We start from the raw sequence: 21,494 nt of genomic DNA, 5'->3' as shown, positions 1-21,494 counted from the left end.
CTTGAGTTGGATCTTAAACGTAAACAGGCGTTTCCTAGGTAAATGGGGCTGGAGGTGTGAGGTGCTGAGGAGAACATTCTTGTGGTTGGAAGGGCACAAGTAGAAACAGGGAGATTTAGAATCATGCCTGGCAGGGAACTGCAAATAGTCTGGTCTGGCTAGCAGGTAGTGGTGAGATAGAGGTGAAGGTGAGAAATTGGAGAGATACACAGATGATGGCCATCCTGCAGTGTCTGCTGCCACTGAGTGTTTTGAGTGGGGGCAGAGAAAGCACTGCACAGTAGATGTAAGATCACTTAGATGGGATTATAGCAGCCCAGAGGAGAGAGAGGATGAGTTCCTGAACTAGAGGCATAATGGTGTGGATGAAAAACAAAGTGGATAGGAGAGAAGGTAGTCTGGTTAAACCTATTGGACTCTGTGGCTTTAGAGTGTGAGAGATCCGGGAAAGGAGGCATCTAGGTAACTTGCAAGATCAACAAGTAATCCCCAAAGCATTTAAATTTCGTTTCCAAGTTCATTAAGGTGGCTCAGATAGTAAAGAATCCACCTGCTGATGCAGGAGCCTCAGTTTCCATCCCTGGATAGGGAGGATCCCCTGGAGGAGTGCAGGGCAACCCACTCCAGTATTCTTGCCTGGAGACTCCCATGGACAGAGGAGCCTGGGGGGCTACATTCAGTCCATGGGGCTGCAGAGTTGGACACGACTGAGGGACTAACACTATAATAATTATTGGTAGCAGTTTTTTGTTCTTGTGTTTTGCTCTTATTTGGTTTGGGGAGGGGGCTTGGTTTGGGACTCCCTGGGGATCTTCTCCATGGGTGGCCAAGGAGGGCACACAGAGGAAGGGCTGGGATGAGAGGATGTCTGTGACAGGAACCTTGGGATTGCGAACAGAGCAGGAAGGGGGTGTATAGTCATTGATAGGCCCTTTGGGGAAAGTCATGTAATAAAACGTATTAAAAGTCTAAAAGTTTTAAATCTTTTGACCCAACAAATTACACTTGTAGGAATCTATCCTAAGGAAATGACCCAAACTACTCAAACTCTGTTGTGAATGTTCACCACAACATTATTCTAAGTGGTCACTAATTGAGCTTTAGGTATATAATTGCTTTACAAGTACTTGTTGATACAGTTATACAAGAGAACAAAATAAGAAGCCTAAAAATTGGAAAAGAAGAGGCAAAATAGTCATTATTCACAAATGAGATGGACATCTGTGTAGAAAACCCCGAGAATCAACTAAAACCTGCTATTATATATATAAAACAAGAAAATTCAGTAAAATGACAGATTATAAGATTTGTAAAAATGTTCACAGCTTTCTTACATACAATGTGCAATCCAATAGAAAATAGAATTTAAGAAGCAAATCTGTCAAGGTGCCATAAAATGACAAAAAAAAAAAAAGATATATCTTAACTGAAATGAATTAAGTAGCCTAATATTTAGGGGGAAAAAAATGATTCAACAGCATAAGTCAGTTCTCCCTACACCAATCTCTACATTTCACAAGTTTCTCAATAAAGATGAGGTTGTTGTTGGTGTTGGTGTTTTAGAGTGTTTTGCTTTGTTTTGCTTTTGAACAGGAAAAGTGATTCTAAAGTTCATGGTGGGAGTAAGTCATTCAATAATAGTCTAGACATTTTTAAAATTAAGAGATAACACAGGGGGACTAGTCTTATCTGCCATATTACAGTAAATAAAACCCTTGTGCACTGATAATTAAATACATGGCCAGATCAGTGGAAGAGAACTGAGAGTCTATTAATAGAAATAGAACCAAATATACACTGGAATTTAGCATCTGATAATAGTTCAGCCTTGGCCTGGTCTTAAATTCCAAGGAGATGATGGTCCCTTCAGAAGCAGACAAAGTATTTCAAAATTCACCGGATTCTGAGTGATTACTTGCCTGTTGGGGAATAATGTAATTTGGTTCCATTTTTACAGCAGGCAGGATGGAGCATATATTTATTTCAATACAATTGTTTTTACCAAATGCTGTATATAATTAAATGTCTACATATATTCCTCACATTTGTATATAACCAGATATCCAGCGAGCAGTGTATGTGTGACATTTTTGCTTAATGCAGACATTTTTGGGTACCCAGAGAAACAAACCCCTTACATTATCATCTTTAGTAAAAGGTTTGATAGGTGAGGCGTGTAAAACTTCTGGCTAAAATAAGGTTTGGGGATTATTAACGGATTTAATTTCTGCAAGCCAGGCCCATGACACATTACCATGGCTAACTAAGCTTTAACTGGATTTCCCATACTGTTGGGCTCAACCTAAACTTGTCAACTTGGGCAAATCCCTTAACCCCCGTAAGCCTCAGTTTCTTCCTCTGTCAAATGAAAGAGTTAGGAGAATTGATCCCTCCAGGCCCTTCTCACTCAAAGCTTCTGTTCCTCTGGTTACAGCAGCCCCTGCCATGCACTCTTGCAGGAAGCATCCGGTAAAACAGAAGGAGGAATGCGGTTAGCTAAAAATGGTGCAGACATTTTAGTGAAGGTTGTTACCAGTTAGGAAGAATGATTTCCAAGCACTTTTGAGCCTGTAATTCTGTGTTGTTGTTGTTGTTTTTAAAGAATTTGTCTCAATATTTATAAATATACTTACTTATAAATTATACACATTTATTGGCATATATATATGTATGTGTGTGTTTATTTATGTATATATGTGTTAAGGTATACTGCAGTGATATACTATGCTCATTCCAACACATCCAAAAATATAAAGGTAAGAATCCTAATATTTTCTTTCTGGTATGTCTCCTCCAGAACTTCTGGTTTAGAGAATAAAACTACTTTACTCTTCCATTAGTATATTTAACAGATGACAAGCTGGTAGCACCCAGAAGGTTTTTCTATTTAATGACAAAAGAAAAAAAAAATACTCAAAACAATTTTGTGTTTCAGCTTGCCAGATGCTACCAATTAATTTGTGGTTGAGAATCAGGCAAGTATGGTTTAAACAATATCCTTGAATCTGAAGTCAGAAAGCCTTGGTTTGAATCCCCATCTCTGGGGGCTTCTACCACTATTGTTACGTCTTAATATTTTGTGCCATAGTTTCTTCGTATACCAAATAGAGTTACTATTACATGCCCTATGTACCTCACAGAGTTATTGAGACCAAATAGATTATATACATAATATATGAAAAGTGAAAGTGTTAGTCACTCGGTTGTGTCCAACTCTTTGCAAATCCCATGGACTGTAGCCTGCCAGACTCCTCTGTTCATGGGATTCTCCAGGCAAGAATACTGGAGTGGGTTGCCATTTCCTTCTCCAGGGGATCTTCCCGACTCAGGGACTGAACCTGGGTCTCCTGAATTGCAGGCAGATTCCTTACCACTTGAGTCACCAGGAAAGCCCCACATTATATATATATATATATATATATATAAAATATACACATGTTCATAGGGTCGCAAAGAGTCGACACGACTGAGAGACTGAACTGAACTGAATAATATACACTGCATTATACATATGTAAAGTATAAGAATTATTATTACCAAATGTGCAAATATTAATAGTACAAATTCTAAGCCAACTTAAGCTTCTACAGCTGACCCAAGTCTTTCAGACATGGAACCTAACCAAAGAGGACTTGAACTGTGTCCCAAGTTGAAAACCTTCTGAGAATAATGCTGACCTTCTCATCTTTGTAACATGATTTGTTCCCGGGTAGACAATAGAGACCTCATGCGAAGAGTTGACTCATTGGAAAAGACTCTGATGCTGGGAGGGATTGGGGGCAGGAGGAGAAGGGGACAACAGAGGATGAGATGGCTGGATGGCATCACCGACTCGATGGACCTGAATTTGAGTGAACTCTGGGAGTTGGTGATGGACAGGGAGGCCTGGCGTGCTGTGATTCATGGGGTTGCAAAGAGTCAGACACGACTGAGCGACTGAAATGAACTGAACTGAACTGAGACAATAGATATTTTGGTTGTAGGGGCCTCCGTGCTGTTCTGCTCACATCCTGCTCCCCCAACCCCTCAACCTTGGCCGCCCAGTGGCTGTCCACTTACAGTGAGCCCCCTAGCAGGATGGGGCTGCCCCCTTCCAGGCTCTGTCCTGTGCTCTGATGCACTTTGTGCCCCAGTATCAAACTTACCCGCCCCATGGCTCCTTCTCTCAGAACTTTGCCATTTCTTCACAGAGAAAGCATCCCAGGGCAGATGATACCAGTCCTGATCACTGATGAAAGGTTAACGCATCAGACTCAGAGTCAGTGGGGGGTGCTTCCCAGGTTCAGTGGTAAAGAATCAGCCTGCCAATGCAGGCAGGAGACCTGAGTTTGATCCCTGGGTAAAGACGATCCTCTGGAGGAGGAAATGACAACCTACCCCAGTATTCCTGCCTGGAGAATCCCATGGACAGAGGAGCCTGGCGGGCTACAGTCCACGGGGTCACAGAGAGTTGGAGTCAACTGAGCGACTGAGCATGTACAGAATCAGTGGACTGGTGGCCCAGATGCTCTCATACAGGGCACCGAGTCCAGCTTTATTCAAACCTCTGAGAGCAGTGGGGAGCTCAGTCGCCACATCTCATCTCCCTCATAAAGGCAGTTGTTCAAGGAAGTGGTCTGGGACAGCGGCCAGAGACTGCACACTTCTCTCTCTACCAGTCCTATGGACAGAGGAAGAGTTCAATCTACAATGCCAAAACTTTTCAAAAGTCACTTGAAAGAGCATAAAACCAAACAAGTACACTTTGCAATGGAAACTTCTAGCTACATGTTAAAATTCACTACAGATAAAACCTCAGCTAGTTTAAAAAAAAAGAAGTCAACTTTGTGAATTAGGAACAAAGTAAATTAGATCTTGGTCTCATGGGTACTCTAAAGAGATTTTCTACCATTAGTGTCTTGACAGGACTGATGTGGCCAGCTGTGATGAGAAGTGACGTGTTTCTAAACTGGACTGCCAGGCTTTTAACATAAAAACATCCTTTTGGACCTTGAAAGGCTACTACCTGAAAGAGAAAACAAAGCAGAGAGTACGATCAAATAGCTACAGTGGGGCATACCACGACCACTGGGACAGCCTGACCATTCTATGCAAGGTAGGCCACTTTGGGGTTGCCAGTGGGTAAAGAATAACTGACAATGAGTTTACAGACATAACTTTCTAGACTATAATATGGCATCAGGAAGTGGGGTACTAGGGTCAAAATAACAACGTGACTATTGGAACAATGATAGAATACTGCTTCTATCTTTGCCCTGTCCCTCTTGTGAGACCTCATTCCTCTTGCTTCATTTAGATGTGTGTATCTGTGCTCCGTCACTCAGTCATGCCTGACTCTCTATCTTCCTATGGACTATAGCCTGCCAGGCTCCTCTGTCCATGGGATTCTTCAGGCAAGAGTACTGGGGTGGGTTGCCATGCCCTCCTCCAGGGCATCTTCCCAAGCCAGGGATCAAGCCTTCATCTCTTATGTCTCCTGCATCGGCAGGCGGGTTCTCTAGCACCAGTGCCACCTGGGAAGCCCTTTAGATGTGTAAGTTATGTAATTTTATATATTTTTCTGATTTAAAACATACATGCATAGGATTAAACTGCCAACATTATAAAACTAAGAGTGGAAGTGACAGTTCCTAGGAGAAACTATTTGTGACTCTACATGGCAGTTTGTCCAGGATATTCTTGCTGTGCTAAGTCTCTCAGTCGTGTCCAACTCTTTTTGACGCTATGGACTATAGCCTGCCAGGCTCCTCTGCCTGTGGGGTGTTCTTACTTGACCTCAGTTGTCTTAGCATTATTAATAACATACCCTTCATTCTCAGAGTCATCCTGTTTGGATGACAAATTACTTGTTGTTGTTGGCGGTGGTGGTGTTTAGTTGCTAAGTCATTCCCAACTCTTTGCAACCTCATGAACCTTAGCCCACCAAGCTCCTCTGTCCATGGGATTTCCCAGGCAGGAATACTGGAGTGGTTTGCCATTTCCTTCTCCGGAAGTCTTCCCGACCCAGGGATCAATCCAGCAACTCTTGCATTGGCAGATAGATACTTTACCACTGAGCCATCTGGGAAACCCAAATTACTTGTTAGTCTATTCATAATGACACTCTAGACTTATATATGTTAACTCTTTCAGTCCATTTTCAAAATTCACTCACCTATGAATTTCAGTGGCTCTGAAAGCCATCTCACATGTACTCAAGACCATTGCCCTCACCACTCTTGTATGATTTGCACCAACTTCCTCTTCCCTCAATGTGCTTCTGAGTCAGCAGCACCCACAGAAGTTCTATGAAGGCTTTCCTGCAACTCCTCTGCTGCCGCATTGGAACTGGGCCACTTCCGTGTCATGTCAAAACCCGTTACAGCACTGATGAGGCTGTGGCGTGATAGCTCTGTGCTTAGTCACTCAGTCGTGTCCGACTCTGCAACCCCATGGACAGTAGCCCGCCAGGCTCCTCTGTCCATGGGATTCTCCAGGCAAGAATACTGGAGTGGCAGAGCTGGTGCTCTGGGACAACCCGGAGATGGTGTGGGGAGGAAGGTGGGTGGGGGGTTCAGGATGGGGGACACATGTGCATCCACAGCTGATTCATGTCAATGTGTGGCAAAAACCATCACAATATTATAAAGTAATTATACTTCAATTAAAATCAATAAAGTAAAAAAAAAAAAAGAATACTGGAGTGGTTGCCATGCCCTCCTCCAGAGGGTCTTTCCAACCCAGGGATCAAACCCAGGTCTCTCACATTCCTTGCATGATAGCTCTAAGTAAACCAAATGTAACCAAATTGCCAAGCATGTAAATGCTTTCAGCAACCCAAAGTCGAGATGAACTCTCAAGTGACCAAGGGCACCCCCTTCATGGTAACGCTTTGTCAGTGAAGTGGGAAAATGAACCGCTAGTATCTTTCACAGATTTTCTTTTTTAAAAAAAAATTATGTATTTTAATTGGAGACTAATTACTTTACAATATTGTATTGGTTTTGCATACATCAACATGAATCCGCCATGGGTGTACATGTGTTCCCCATCCTGAACCCCCCTCCCACCTCCCTTCCCATACCATCCCTCTGGGTCATCCCAGTGCACCAGCCCTGAGCACCCTGTATCATGCATCGAACCTGGACTGGCGATTCGCTTAAATGAAAACAGCACTGTTCACGTTCATTCTCAGGTTTCCCTTTTGGTAGGCTTTCGAGAAGGTTCCATCAGAATCCATCCAAGGGCAATACACTCATACGTCCCACTCCAAAACTCTGGCACTAATTTTCCATCAAGCTGGGGCATGTGACTCTCAGCCTAAGATGAGCTGTTTCCCAGGAGGTGCCTTGGTCCTAATTAAAACACATTCCCCATGGTGCCCTTACTATGCAGCCACGTTTAAATCATAGCCTGATCTTATTTACCACATGCAAGAATTTCTTAATCTATTTATACTCATGGGCCCCTTTCTCTTTACCTTTTGCCTCCCTGTCCCACCTTCCATTCAGGCTTCCCAAGCCCCATGGGTTTTTTTTTTTTTTTTATTACTGTACCATCTGTTCATTTCCCTGGTGGTCAGTGGTAAAGAATCCCCCTGCAGCAGATATAGGAGATGGGAGTTCCATCACTGGGTCAAGAAGATCTCCTGGAGGAGGGCAAGGCAACCCACTCCAGTATTCGTGCCTGGAGAATCTCATGGACAGAGGAGCCTGGCAGGCCACGGTTCAGAGAGTCACAAAAGAGTCAGACATGATTTAGCGACTCAAAAACGTTTGTTTATTTTGTTAATTCTCAGACTTCTTATAATTTTTTTCATGGTGGTAGAAGAAAGTATGGGGGAAAATCTTTCATGTAAAAAATCTGTCAACTGTTAAGTTCTAGAGAACAAGACCATGTCATAACACAGACTCAGAGCCACACACATATGAATCCTTAGTAATTGAAGTTCTGGTTCAGAAAACATAACTCAAGGATTTATGATAAATTCTTCATATTATTGTTTCCCAGTTGGCGCTAGTGGTAAAGAACCTGCCTGCCAATGCAGGAGACATAAGAGAAACAGGTGTGATCCCTGGGTCAGAAAGATCCCCTGGAGAAGGGCATGGCAACCCACTCCGGTATTCTTGCCTGGGAAATCCCATGGACAGAGGAGCCTGGCGGGCTACAGTCCTTGGGGTCACAAAGAGTTGAACAAGACTGAAGCGACTTGGCATGCATTTCATATTACTAACTTTTTGACAGAATATAAATATAGATGCCAAGATATTAAGATTGGGTGGGTTTGGGAAATAGAGATGTATTTTCTTTTTCATGGCATCCAACAGCTGACCAAAGGGGAAGAGAACAAATAAGAAGAGTATTTTTGTCTCTTCATGATGTGCTCATGGAAAGCCTACTTTTCATTAGGGCTGCTTTATGTTAAGAAGCAAACCATACATGGAAAGCTTCGGTTTGGGTAGGTTTCCACTTCTCACATTTTTCTGCCTTGGTGTTCCCAAAGTTTCTCTTGTCAGTTAGCCAGTAGCTGGCTGTTGCATTCTGATGATGTATTCGAATATAAGAATTCAGGGTAAGGTCAACAAAAAGGCTCTCTCAGATCCGGACAGAGCTCGCATAGCCAGCTCACATTCCTGAACGCTGCGGGGCTGGGCTTCCTAAGACCCCGGCCTAGTCTGCCAAATGGGACAAGTTAAGATCATTTTAAGCAGGCTTAAGTCACATTGCAGCGTTTTGTATGAAGAAACTGAAATTCTGTGCTAATTAGGAATATTTATATCATGGAGATGTCTTGCAGAGGAGAGTTTTTAAAAACCAAATTATACTGAGTTTTCACCAGAACACCCCTTTAGACTTCCCACCATGGGACCTCCTTGGGAGGGGGTAAGTGGCTTTTAATAACATCTTTTTAAATGCTCCGGGAATGTGAGGAGAAAGTGTTCGTTGCTCAGTCGTGCCTATCTGTTTGCGACTCCCTGGCCTGTCCATGGAATTCTCCAGGCAAGAATACTGGAGTGGGTTGCCATTCCCCTCTCCAGGGGACCTTCCTGCTCCAGGAATAAAACCCCTTGAGTAGTGCCTCAGATGCCCCAACTTGGAAACTCAGCACTGCAGCCTAGAGTTATGCAGACATTTCAGGGCAACAAATACACTTTGAAATGTGTCCATTCCAAATTGACATTTTGTTTATTGATAAATTGTTATGTTCTGCATTTTAGGAGGTTTACGATTTTGCTGAATGTAAGTCATCACTTGATTAGCTTATGGGAACCTGAAAAGCTGCTATCAGAGAAATAATGTGATCTGCTGACTGCCTTTCTTTCCCTGAAATAATGTCACTTGTTACTTTAAGATAACTTACCCCATCTTTTTAGTGACTGATCCAGTCAGTGGTCAAAGTCAAAAGCCAAATTAAGTTGCTCAGCCGTGTCTGACTCTTTATGACCCCATGGACTGTAGCCCGTCAGGCTCCTCTGTCCATGGGATTCTCCAGGCAAGAATACTGGAGTAGGTTGCCATTTCCTTCTCCAGGGGATCTTCCCAACCCAGGGATCGAACCTGGGTCTCTCGCATTGCAGGCAGACATTTTAACCGCTGAGCTACCAGGGAAGCCGCCCAGTCAGTGGTGGAACCACACAAAAGAATATAGTGTTTATACATATTATCTAATTGATCTAAATTAGATTTGACTCAAAATTCTAGCCAGGCAATGTGCTAAAGCTAGTGAGATGCTGAGTAAAATCTGGATATTGAGACTGTAGATGGGTAAGGGATAGAGACAATGATACAAACTATGATGCAAGCTCTCTGATGGTGAGTTACAAGATGCTGTTGGAGTGCACAGTTGGGACACATGGGACTTGTGGATCCAGGGCAGGAAGGAGAGGTTGGGATGAATTGAGAGAGTAGCACTGAAGCATTTACACTACCATGTGTAAAATAGACAGCTAGTAGGAACCTGCTGTATAGCACAGGGAGCTCAGCTCAGTGCTCTGTGATGACCTAGGGGTGGGATGGGGGGAGAGGGAGGGAGGTTCAAGAGGGAAGGGATATATGTATACTTATGGCTGATTCATGTTATTATACAGCAGAAACCAACACAACATTGTGAAGCAATCATCCTCCAATTAAAAATAAATTTAAAATAATTACCACCAAAAAAAAAAAAAAAGTGTCTGTAAGGGTCAGGGAGTCATCAGGCAGAGAACATGTATTTTAAATGACGTATTTTTCCAAATCTATCTGAAGTTTTGATGAGGGATGGCGGGAGAGAGGAATGTAGTTTTGTTTTTGTTTTTGTTCTAGAATCTTGAATTAGAAGGACAATAAAAAAATTTCCCAACAAAAAACTAGACTGACTGGATATTTTCTCTTTTGGCATTAAGTCCACAATTAAATTAAAAAGGCGAATGCATATATTTCACATTATCCTCCCACACACAATGACATCAAGCTAGTTGATAGAGCAGATGTGACACGTGACAGAGTTACCACTGAGATTTTTCGATTTGGTCTGGCAAGATGAAGTTGTCCGTTCCTGCAGGGAACAAGATGACATTTATCAGGGATACAAACAAAGGCTCACATTTAGATTAGAAAGTGAAAGCTGAAGAAAACCCGGTTTCCAGAGCAGATGGGCGCTCGGCACCCTGATGGGCTAAAATCTGGAAAACGTTGTTTTCACTCTGGGGATCGCTTCTAAAGACGGACAGTGAAGAACTGAGGTGCGTCTATGGGAGGGTGAGAAGTCAGGACTGACTGACAAAAGCAAGCTGGCACAGTGCCCTTCGCTGAAGATCTGCTCTGTGACAGGCACTGAAGACAGGAAAGTGAAGACAACGCCTTCCCCGTGAAACCCATCACTGTCCACCAGGGAAGACTGACTCCTAAGCAAATGACACCCAGAAAGTTGATATGGTGGCTGCTTACAAAGTTCTGTGACAGCACAGGGAAAGGAAGATTGATTCTGTCTGGGGGGCATGAAGGATCGACCAAGAAAAAACAGTCACATATGGGTTTGGCCTTGAAGACCCACGTTTGGATCTCCTCAGTGGAAAAGGTGGGCAGGACAAAGAGGGAGTGAAGATGACTTGCTGGGCACAAGGACTTCAGAGGCTGCTGTTAGGTCTACCATCTGGAAGAGTCAGCAGTGGGAGGGACTGCATCAGGATTTAGCCTCTCCTCGACACTGGAAGGCTTGTGCTAAAAATAATGATGCTATGGTGGCATTAATGGAGTCTATCTTGTTTTTAATTTTATGAATGTTACAAATTTTATAGTTCATCACTTTACTCTGGCTCCTAGGAAGCTCAAAGACAAAAACTTAACACTCCTCTAGTGAGTGTGCCCACATGCTAAGTCGTTTCGGTTGTGTCCTACTCTATGCAACCCCATGGACTGTAGCCTGCCAGACTCCTCTGTCCATGAGATTCTCAGGCAAGAATACTGGAGTGGGTTGCCATGCCCTCCTCCAGGGGATCTTCCCAACCCAGGGATGGAACTGGAGATTCTTATGTCTCCTGCATTGGCAGGTGGGTTCTTTACCACTAACGCCACCTGAGAACAAAACCTTATAATACACCCATTGCATATTTTAAGTTTCTACTCACCCAACACAGTTATATTACTTGTAGCAATGTTTTATATTTTCCTATGTTTATGTTATACATTTTGATAAGCTATAGGCTTCCTTTTATTAATAGAGTTATATATAAAGAAATAGGTAAGCTATGAACCAATTCTAGAATCTAACCCTAGAATTTCCTTTTTCAGTTTATTTGGAGGTATGGAAACTATCATGAGTTTCCTTCCTTTTTTACCATTGAATCAATTTCAAAACATTGAAAGAGGCAAAATTGAAATGCACATCAAAACCACAGTGAGATCCCATTTCATACTCATTAAAATGGCTATAACAAAAAAGAAGACAATAACAAGTCTCAGCAAGGATGTGGAGAAATTGAAACCCTCATCCATTGTTGGCAGCGATATAAAATGGTAAGGCCACTTTGGAAACCAGTTGAGTAGCTCCTCAAAACATAGAGTTACTATGAGCCAGCACCACTCTTAAAAGTATACACAAGAGAACTGAAAACATATGTCCACACAAAAACTTGTACACAAATATTCATAGCAGCATTCTTCTAATATACCAAAGTGGAAACAACCCAAGTATCTATGGACTGATGAATTAATAAGCAAAATGTGTTATATTCATACAGTGGAATATTGTTCAGTCATAAGAAGGAGTGAAGTAGTGGTACATGCTAAAACACGCATGAACCTAGAAATCCTTATGCTAGGTAAAAGACACCAGACACAGAAGCCACATGGATGGTTCCATTCATATAAAATATCCAGAATAAGCAAATACATATGGACAGAAAGTAGATTAATAGCTGCCAGTGGGGTGGGGGCGGGAAGGAATGAGAAGGATCTGCTAAAGGGTCAGGATTTCTTTTTGGTGTGATAAAATATTCTGCAAATAGGTAGTTGTGAGGTTGTATAACTTTGTGAAATATCAAAAGCCACTGAACTTTACACTTTTTAAAAGGGTAAATTTTGTGGTGTGTGAATTACATCTCAATAGAAAAAGACTGAAAGAATTAGTTGGGGCAAGTGGAAGGCGTGAGAGAGAGGTCAATTTTATTTTCCTGTAAAGGCTTTAACTGATTACCACTTCAACCATCTCTATTTACTTCAGGTACTTTCTACTGTAACTTTCTTTAAAACTCGTCACAAAATTTGTTTTCTGTCGCCATGAAATGTGTACAGTTTGTTAACTGGAGGGGATGATTGTTTAATGACATTTTTTCTTTCTTAGTCATGAGTTGTCCCTTGAATTAAGACTATGTACAAGTAATAAATTAGGGACTAAACAACAACAGCATAGGTAATTAGTTAAATCTAATATTTGTTTTTGAAATTTAATATCCATCTTTACTTAGACCACAAAAACACTTTAATAATAAAAATGTTGATCAAAAATTGTTTTTCATATTCTCATGTGTTATTGTGGCTTCCCTGATGGCTCAGATGGTAAAGCGTCTACTTGCAATGCGGGAAACCTAGGTTTGATCCCTGGGTCGGGAAGATCTGCTGGAGAAGGAAATGGCAACCCACTCCAGTACTCTTGCCTGGAATATCCCATGGACGAAGAAGCTTGATAGGCTACAGTCCATGGGGTCATGGGGTCGCAAAGAGTAGGACACGACTGAAAGACTTCTCTTTCTATGTGTTATTGTTTAGTCGCTCAGTCGTGTCCGAGTCTTTTGCGACCCCACAGACTCTAACACGCCAGGCTCCTCTGTCCATGGAATTTCCCAGGCAAGAATACTGGAGTGGATTGCCATTTCCTCCTCCAGAGGAATCTTCCGGACCCAGGGATCGAACCAAGTCTCCAGCACTGGCAAACAGATTCTTCACCACTGAGCCACCAGGGAAGCTGCACACTCCTTTGCTGGATGCTAACATGGCATTCACTCTTCCAAGAGGAGGTGTTACTTTCTGGTATATTCCCAGCACAAAGGACGAAGCCACTTGGAACTTTCTAAGCTTCGGTAAATTATATGGAATAAAATTACTTCATTCTAAAAAGATGTGACCGTCCTCTCCTCTGTAACACTGATTATTCTTCCCTATGAAGCAAGTTCTTAACATGCTCAAGACAACATGACTTTAGATATCCTAGGTTTGGTGGGTTTTTTTTAATCTTGTAAAATCAGCTGGGATATATTCTAGTCCTGTGTTACTCATATTTCCCAGTTACCTGGCTTAATTGATGTGAATAACAATGGTGCTTTGAAGTACTCAGGTACAACAGTGGAAATGATCACATTTCTTAATGAATGAACTGCTCTTTCATAAGGCTTTGTTTATGGAAATAAATAGAGTATCACCTTGATTAGTGAATTCCCTGGGAAGAAAGGGCCTTCTAAGAAGTCAGTTGTATCAAAAACCTAAACAAACAAGATCAGAATGGATGGGAAGCTGAGTTGCCTAAGAGGCCTCCATGCTCAGCTTCTGCCAGTGGCTGCCTGGCTGAAAATGAAGGGCCCAGGCTGAGGGGAAACAGGAGCCTTTTGAAATCCCTGCTCTGCCTGCCCATCAACCCTCCACCTGTTGCTCTCTCTCCCTCTCCGTTTTGCTGTTAGATGCTCTATGTAAGTGAGAGAAGGAGACCTTTCTTCCCTACCTCGTGATCAGTGAACTGACTGGATTCTGAAAGTCTTCTATTAATAAAGGAGTCACTCTAAGTTAACCTCTGGCTCAGAGGTAAAGAATCTGCCTGCAATGCAGGAGGCCTGGGTTCGATCCCTGGGTCAGGAAGACACCCTGGAGAAGGACCTACTCCAGTATCCTTGCCTGGAGAATTCCATGGACAGAGGAACCTGGCAGGCTACAGTCCATAGAGTTGGGGTCAGATATGACTGAGCAACTTTCACTCCACTATGGAATTAAAGCCCTATCCTTTAAAAAAAAAAAAATATATATATATATATATATATTATATATATATAAGAGTTTTAGACGTGGCCTTGGAGTGGGGCCTGTTGGGCACACCAGACTGGCACCTGGCTGTTTCTAATTTTGATCTTCAGGGACAAAGGCAAGCAGGATGAGTCACCTCCCTGCTGAGAGTTCTAAAAAGCTAGTTCTTAGAGTTCTCAGGCTCTGAGTCCAGTGAATTTTCCAAACAGTCTTTATAAAAGGAGGTTTGTAGACAGGAGAAAGGGCTAGGGACTTGTCTTGAGGTTGTGTTTGTTAAACCCTTCACACAAGCTTGAGACACCTCAGCTGTCCCCATCAAAAACTGAGGGAAAGGCGGGTAGAGCAGAGGGTCCTACTGGCACTGCCCCTTCTGTGTATGTAGTCACCAGGTCCATCCAAGGTCCCACTACCCTGACTCAGTCTGCTAGGGCGTTCCTTCTCCAAGCTAGCTCTCTTCCTGGACTGAGCACTCTTTTATTAATACTCACTTCCTTAACTTTGCCCAATCCACATGTTTCAATCAAAACACCTCAAGGGACTTCCCTGGTGGTTCAGTGGCTAAGACTCTGCGCTCTCAATGCAGGAAGCCTGGGTTCAATCCCTGGTCAGGGAACTAGATCCTGAGTGCCAGAACTAAGACCCTATGCAGCCAAATATATATACTCAAGAACCACCTGTGTCAAAATCACTAGAATGGAGCTTTGGGAACCTCCTCCCCTGGCCAACAAAATCAGATGCCCCAAAGCCTCATATTTATTAAGCTCCTTGAGTGGTTCTACTGTACACTCAATATTAAGAATTTCTAATAATCCATTACCATCCTTGATAAATATTGCATGTTTTGAGGATCATATAGTTTTATTTCAGTTAGCATTGAATGAGTTTTCATTATAACTTGCCTTATCTGAGATCGTCAAACACACCCTATACCTCCTATATTAATTCAACTTGACTCTAATGAAGCTGTATATTAATAAAAACATCTTTATAGAACAATTGCTGCATTCAAATGAACTTTAATCAAATTATCTCTACTTGGGAAAAAATATAGAGAGGATAAATGGTGTAAATTTTAAAAGAGATAAATGATAGATTTATTTGGCCATAACTTTGTACATGCTAACTCATTATTGATTTTGAGAAATTCTCTGTATCCCTATATTATCCCTGCGAATGCAGATGCTTGCAAATAATGCATATTTGGCAATAAATATGAATATTTGAAATCCTTCTTAAATAACTTGCTGAAAAAGGCATATTTTTTCAGACATATTTATATGTATATGGGAGGAAAATATGTACTTTTAGCCATAACACTCTAGATAGAAAAAAAAAATCTTGCAGTTTGTTTCTAGTGTAGGCTAAAAGTCATATTTTAGAGAACATTTTTAAGGACGCATTTGTAATGCTAGAAAAATTTCTCCTCCAAAAATGTAAACATAACATTTTAAATTAGGGCAGGCGTGCTCATTACCTGAATTTGTCTAAAAATGCAACCCAGGCAATTGACATTTTTCTTTTTCAACAAAATGTTTAAATTTAACGATGAGAAAAAATTTTCTCTATGAACATGGTGGTAACTTCATAAAGAATTAAAATCTTTAGTCACAGCTAGAAATACAGATCAAATTAATCTGAAATGGGGTGAATTAGGTAAACCGTTTCTCACATCCAGTGCTTCCCTAAAGGGCAAAACTACAATCATTTTGACAGGTGTGTTTCTGATGAAAACCATAGAGTTTTATCACCTGCAATTAAAAAACAGTGGGATTATATTATTGTTCACTTGGAAGAAGATGTTTGACAATAGTCAGTCATTGTCTCTTTCTGACCTATTTCTAGGACAGACATAAAACATGAATCTGGAGGGAAATGTATTGAAAAGACATATAGGGTAACAAAAAGGGTAGCAAACAAGAGGATACATAGCAAGGAACGTGAAGAAAGATGACATCTGGAATACAAGGAAATCTGGTAGAATTAGAGGATGAGAGATGATGTGCAGCCTACTTAACAGAAAATGGGGTGTAGGGCAATCAGTGAAGAATTGACCACTGAGAGAAACATGCTTTGAGAGGACAAAATGAAGAACAGAAGGAATTTAGGAAGCCAGTTTCTAAAAATTGGAATTGTGAAGAATGAGAATATTATGGGAATACTTCTTCTAAAAAAAAGATCCTCTAGCTGTTTCCAACAGTTAAACGTATATGTGGCAGGTGGAATTCAAGCACTCTGATTCTTAGAGCCTTGTCCTGCATTGATCTAGTCATATGTGTCCTTGAAATCAGGGGACCAGTCCCAGCTGGTGAGAGTCAGACAGTGAGAGAAAAGACTTGATCCAATATTGCTGGGTTGAGGATGGGAGAAGCGTGTCAAGAGTCACAGGAGCAGCCTCTAGAAGTCGGAAAAGGCAAAAAAAATTGATGTTTCTCTAGAGCCTACTGAAAGAAACACAGCCAGGCAAAACCTTGATATTCATAGCCCAATGAATGTCACACTCTGAATTGTAAGACAGCGGATTTGTATTTTTCAAGTGTATGGTAATTTGTTACAGCAGCAACAAGAAACCAATACTCTAGACCCTGGGGGTCACCAAGGCACTAGAATGTCCAGCCGCCATTTCTATATAAAAAATAATGAAATGACTAACTGCCCCCATGTAAGCCCTCAACCCTGCTACACTTCAGGCATTAAAATACATTCAGTATGTTCCAGTAATATCAAAGCAACATTTTCACAATCACTATCGAACAAGCTCCCTTTGGCAACATAGTCAACAGGGACATAGGACTCCTGCAATTCAATTAGTTAGCAGTCTGGTAGAGGAGCTTATTTCTAAAAGGAAGGTATGACTGTCTTCCTGGTCATGATTTAGAGCAGCGCTGAAGAACTGCTGCCATGCTACCCAAGTGTGCAACCTACCAGCTAGGTCAGAATTGTTAGCATCCACAAAGAAACTGAATTTGAAACGGTGAATCCCACGGTGGGTATGGAATGCAGAAAAACGCACTTACGCTATAACAGCAACATCACTAGTTGACTAATATACAGAACCTTATTTGTGTCACTTAACCTTAAGGTTGCCCATTAACTTAATCTTCATCTGAATAAGTCTTGTAAAACATGCTTAGCCTGAAAAGAGCATGCAGGAACAATATATTAGTTTGCATTAGGCATTTTCAATTTCCATCAGCGATAAACATAACTTACAGAGGGAAGAAGGGAAGGGGAGGGAATTACAGGAGAGAAGAGTGAGGAGGGGAAGTAAGGAGGGGAGAATAATAGTTAGAATTATGTGTGTGCTAAGTCGCTTCAGTCGTGTCCGACTCTTTGCAAACCCCATGGACTGTAGCCCACCAGGCTCCTCTGTCCACAGGATTCTCCAGGCAAGAATAAAGAAAAAGAGAGAAAAGAAATGAGCAGTGAGGAGAGGAAGGCTAACATCTCTAGATCTAGTGCCTAAGTGAAAGTGAAGTCACCCAGTCGTGTCCGACTCTTTGCGACCCCATGGGTTGTAGCCCACGGAATTTTCCAGGCAAGAGTACTGCAGTGGGTTACCATTTCCTTCTCCAGGGGATTTTCCTGACCCAGGGATCAAACCCGGGTCTCCTTCATTGCAGGCAGAGGCTTTACCTCTGAGCCACCTGCTTAAGATGCTGTTATATACTTTATTTCTTTAATCCTCTCAACAACCATATGAATTAGTAAAACGTTGTTATTACTACCATTTTAGAGAATGGATCTGAGGCCAAGAGCTAGTTGAGATTCAAACCACATCTTGCAAATCCAAAATTCTTTTCCAAGATGACATTCAACCTCTTTGTGTCCACAAGTCTATTATCTTGAAATTGATTTTTTTGAAAAAGAGGAAGAGGAAAGGTCATATTTCCAACTCAGGATTACGGCCTTATTCACCAGATGTGTCCACTCAGCTACCACTCTGTCTACTCCCATGAGACTCAGTTCTGAGAAAGACTGGTTGGCTTTGGTTTGCATTATATCCCTTTCTTTTGCACCGCTTCCAGTGCCAAATGACCCCAACCTGTCTGTCTTGAGGACATCAAGCAGACTCTCTCAAGCTGCTTCACACATCTACCCCAGCTTCCTTAATGAAGGAGCTGACAGTTCCTGAGGCACCTGTGTTGCTCTGTGAGGGCTCCCAATCCGGAGTGTCTGCCTGTGAATTTGTCGCTTTTGGACCTGGAACATATTCTTAACCCTCCTACGGTTCTGACCTTCAAACACTCCTGGAGCTGAATTCTTGCCCCACACCAGCCCTCTCAAACAAAACCCTTCTTTCTCCTCATGAGGACTCAACCTCATTCAGTGCGGTAGGCACTGCAGATCAGTTTATCCTAAATAGAACCACAGTCTCATAAAAACTGGGGAAAATCCTGTGTGTGACCCGGAGAACCCAAGTGTAGTGATAAAGTCAGAGGACCGTGACCAAGAAAACTGCAGAGAGACCCCCGGTCTCCTTGAGTCCCTTCAGTGACTGGAACGTCCTTTTACAAAAGTAGTGGAAGGGAGTAGTCAAAGCCAAGAGTCTTCAAGATGTTTCAATCTCCTCCTTAATTAGCTCAGTGTGAGAGAGAGTGGAAACCCCTAGGATTTGTACAGAGCTTCCCTGTTTATATGGAGGAGGAAATGGCAACCCACTCCAGTATTCTTGCCTGGAGAATCCCATGGACAGAGGAGCCTGGTGGGCTACAGTCCATGGGGTTGCAAAGAGTCGGCCACGACTAAGCGACTTTCACACTTCACTCACTGTTTAGGGTTTGCAGTCTATTATTTCATTAGTGTCTCCATTTGACTCATGAAATCCTGTGCGTCAGACTCACTCAAGGAACTCCACCATGCTTAGCTCAGTCCAGACTGGACCCCGGTGTTCTGCCCCCCAGGCCAAGGTTCCTCCTCTGTAGAAGAACCTTCAGTGATGCAGGGACCTGCATAAAGAAACTAGAAATGTGAAATATGAGGAATAAGAGCATAATACTAATACTTTAAAGAGATTTTCCAATAAACTAATTTACAGATTTTTTCCCCACTAAAATTATGATACTCTGTGTCCTTGTCTAGATTGAAGTAATAAAAGCAGCATTTATTTTATTGACTGTTATGAGCTGAATGTTTGCTTCCCCACAAAATCCATATGTTGAAATCCTAATCCCCACCGTGTAGGTATTTGGAGGGAGGGTTCCATACTTAAGGAAATTTGTCTCTGGCATCTTGATCTTGGACTTCCCAGACCTCAGAACTATGTATGAGAAATAGCTGCCTGTTGTTTAAGCCACCCTCTCCATGGTATTTTGTTACAGCAGCCTAAGCAGATGAAGACATTGACTATGACTGCGATACAATGTCATCAGGGTATTCATCAGTGTTTACAATGTTTGCAAGTTAAAAGTAAAGCCCATGCTGCAGGCACAAGTAAATCCATATTTTTCTCAATCCTATTTCATAAATGTAATGTTTAATTATTTAAAAATACGTGTTCACAATTTTAAGTATTCCTCTAAAGCAGCGTTTCTCAACTTTGGCACTTGGAATCAGATAGTTGTTGGTTGTTAGGGGCTGTTGTGTGCATGTGAAATGTCTGGTATCCTGCCTGGCCTCTACTCACTAAATGCCGGTAGTAATCTACCCCTCAGTTATGACAGTTGAAAAGGAGTCCAGATATTGCCAAATATCTCCTGGGGCCAAAATTGGTCCCTATTGAGAACTTTGGCTTTAGAGTCAAATGTGTAGGTACCTCCTGAAATAATTACATTATCTGCACATCTTTTTATTTATTTACATCGAGTTTAATTCAAAGATAGCAAGAATAGTGTTTTGGTTCAGCGACAAAGGCAGCGAAAATTTATGTGTATTTACAAGAAGATTGATAGGAATGGATGAATCAGAAGGATGACAAGAAGGATGAAGTCAATATAAAAAGGCGTAGACCAATTTGAAGAGTTTCATGCAAATAGATATGAGAATGCCATGGATTTCCCGGTCCACACCCTACCTCTTCCAACTCCCAATAATCACCGTAGAATTTTAAATTTATTTACTTCTTTTTCATTCCTGTAGATACAACTTTTCATTTGGGGGGAAAACATGGATTCTAAACCTATTTACCTCTGAGAAGAAGTATGACAATTAAGTGTTGATGTATGGCCATTGGGGTGATCCCTGCTTGAGTTTGTAATCTCATTACAGTGAACTGTACTGACAGAAAAATAAAAGAAATAAAACCATATGCAAAAGTCTAACAATTCCTTACAATCTGATAAACTCTAACATCAATCAGAAAACAACAACAACAACACATTGTATTCCAAAGGAATACTTTTGAGAGTCTTTTATAAAAATAGCTACTTGACCTGGTTTCATAAGCAGCAAGAATAGGGCTCTAAGTGGCCACTTACGTTTCTATCTCTATGCCCCATTTCTTCAGAAGCCAGAGACAGAATGGCCAAGATATCAGTGTGGTTTGTTCCAATATACCTTCATGTTCCACTCAGCCTCTGGTGATTGGTACTCACTGTCAAGACCAGTTACAAAGGGCTGTATTCACTGGCTTTTCATCCAGTAATGAATGAGGCTAAAACGACAGTGGAATAGTTTTAATGCTGGACTGGTAACTGCCACAGCTTCTACTCTATCTTGGAAGCACAATTTGATCCATCATCCCAGTTTGCCCAGGACTTTCCTGGTTTTACCACTGAAAATCCCACATCCTGAGAAATTCCTCAGTCCTGGACAAACCCAAACAGTGGTACCCAGTCTGACTTATGAGTTTTTGACAGAATATTTATTGAAGCCAACTTTTAGAAAGTATCTTCCAAGAGCTGGAAAGATAAGGTCAAGAACAGTATCTAAATCTGCCTTTAAAGTAAAAAAAACTCTCTGTTTTCTAACAATCAAGTAGCACTTGGCATTTGGAATATACATTTAACTAGCCTGTATGACTTCCAGGTATTTGCTGCTGTGTTTGTGAAGATGAGCATTTCCAAGGGCAAGAGAACAGTCTGTCTCTG

The 21,494-nt window shown here is 41.7% G+C and overlaps 1 long non-coding RNA gene across 2 annotated transcripts in view; it reads left to right on the top strand.

Annotated features, from left to right (window-relative positions):
• LOC123334634 overlaps positions 1 to 21,494 on the top strand; it is a 66,848-nt gene that overhangs the window by 34,704 nt on the left and 10,650 nt on the right. Inside the window, exon 1 of one of the 2 annotated variants that reach the window (XR_006552617.2) lies at positions 4,906 to 5,095. The exons of the other annotated variant lie outside the window; for it this stretch is intronic. This is a non-coding gene — a long non-coding RNA (uncharacterized LOC123334634). Of the gene's footprint in view, positions 1 to 4,905; positions 5,096 to 21,494 lie in introns of those variants that run through there. 2 annotated transcript variants of the gene reach the window in all.

This window comes from Bubalus bubalis, chromosome 8 (genome assembly GCF_019923935.1).
Source record: "Bubalus bubalis isolate 160015118507 breed Murrah chromosome 8, NDDB_SH_1, whole genome shotgun sequence".
NCBI lineage: Eukaryota > Metazoa > Chordata > Mammalia > Artiodactyla > Bovidae > Bubalus > Bubalus bubalis.
Note: the sequence above shows the minus strand (reverse complement) of the source record. Positions and strands in the feature narration are given on the sequence as shown.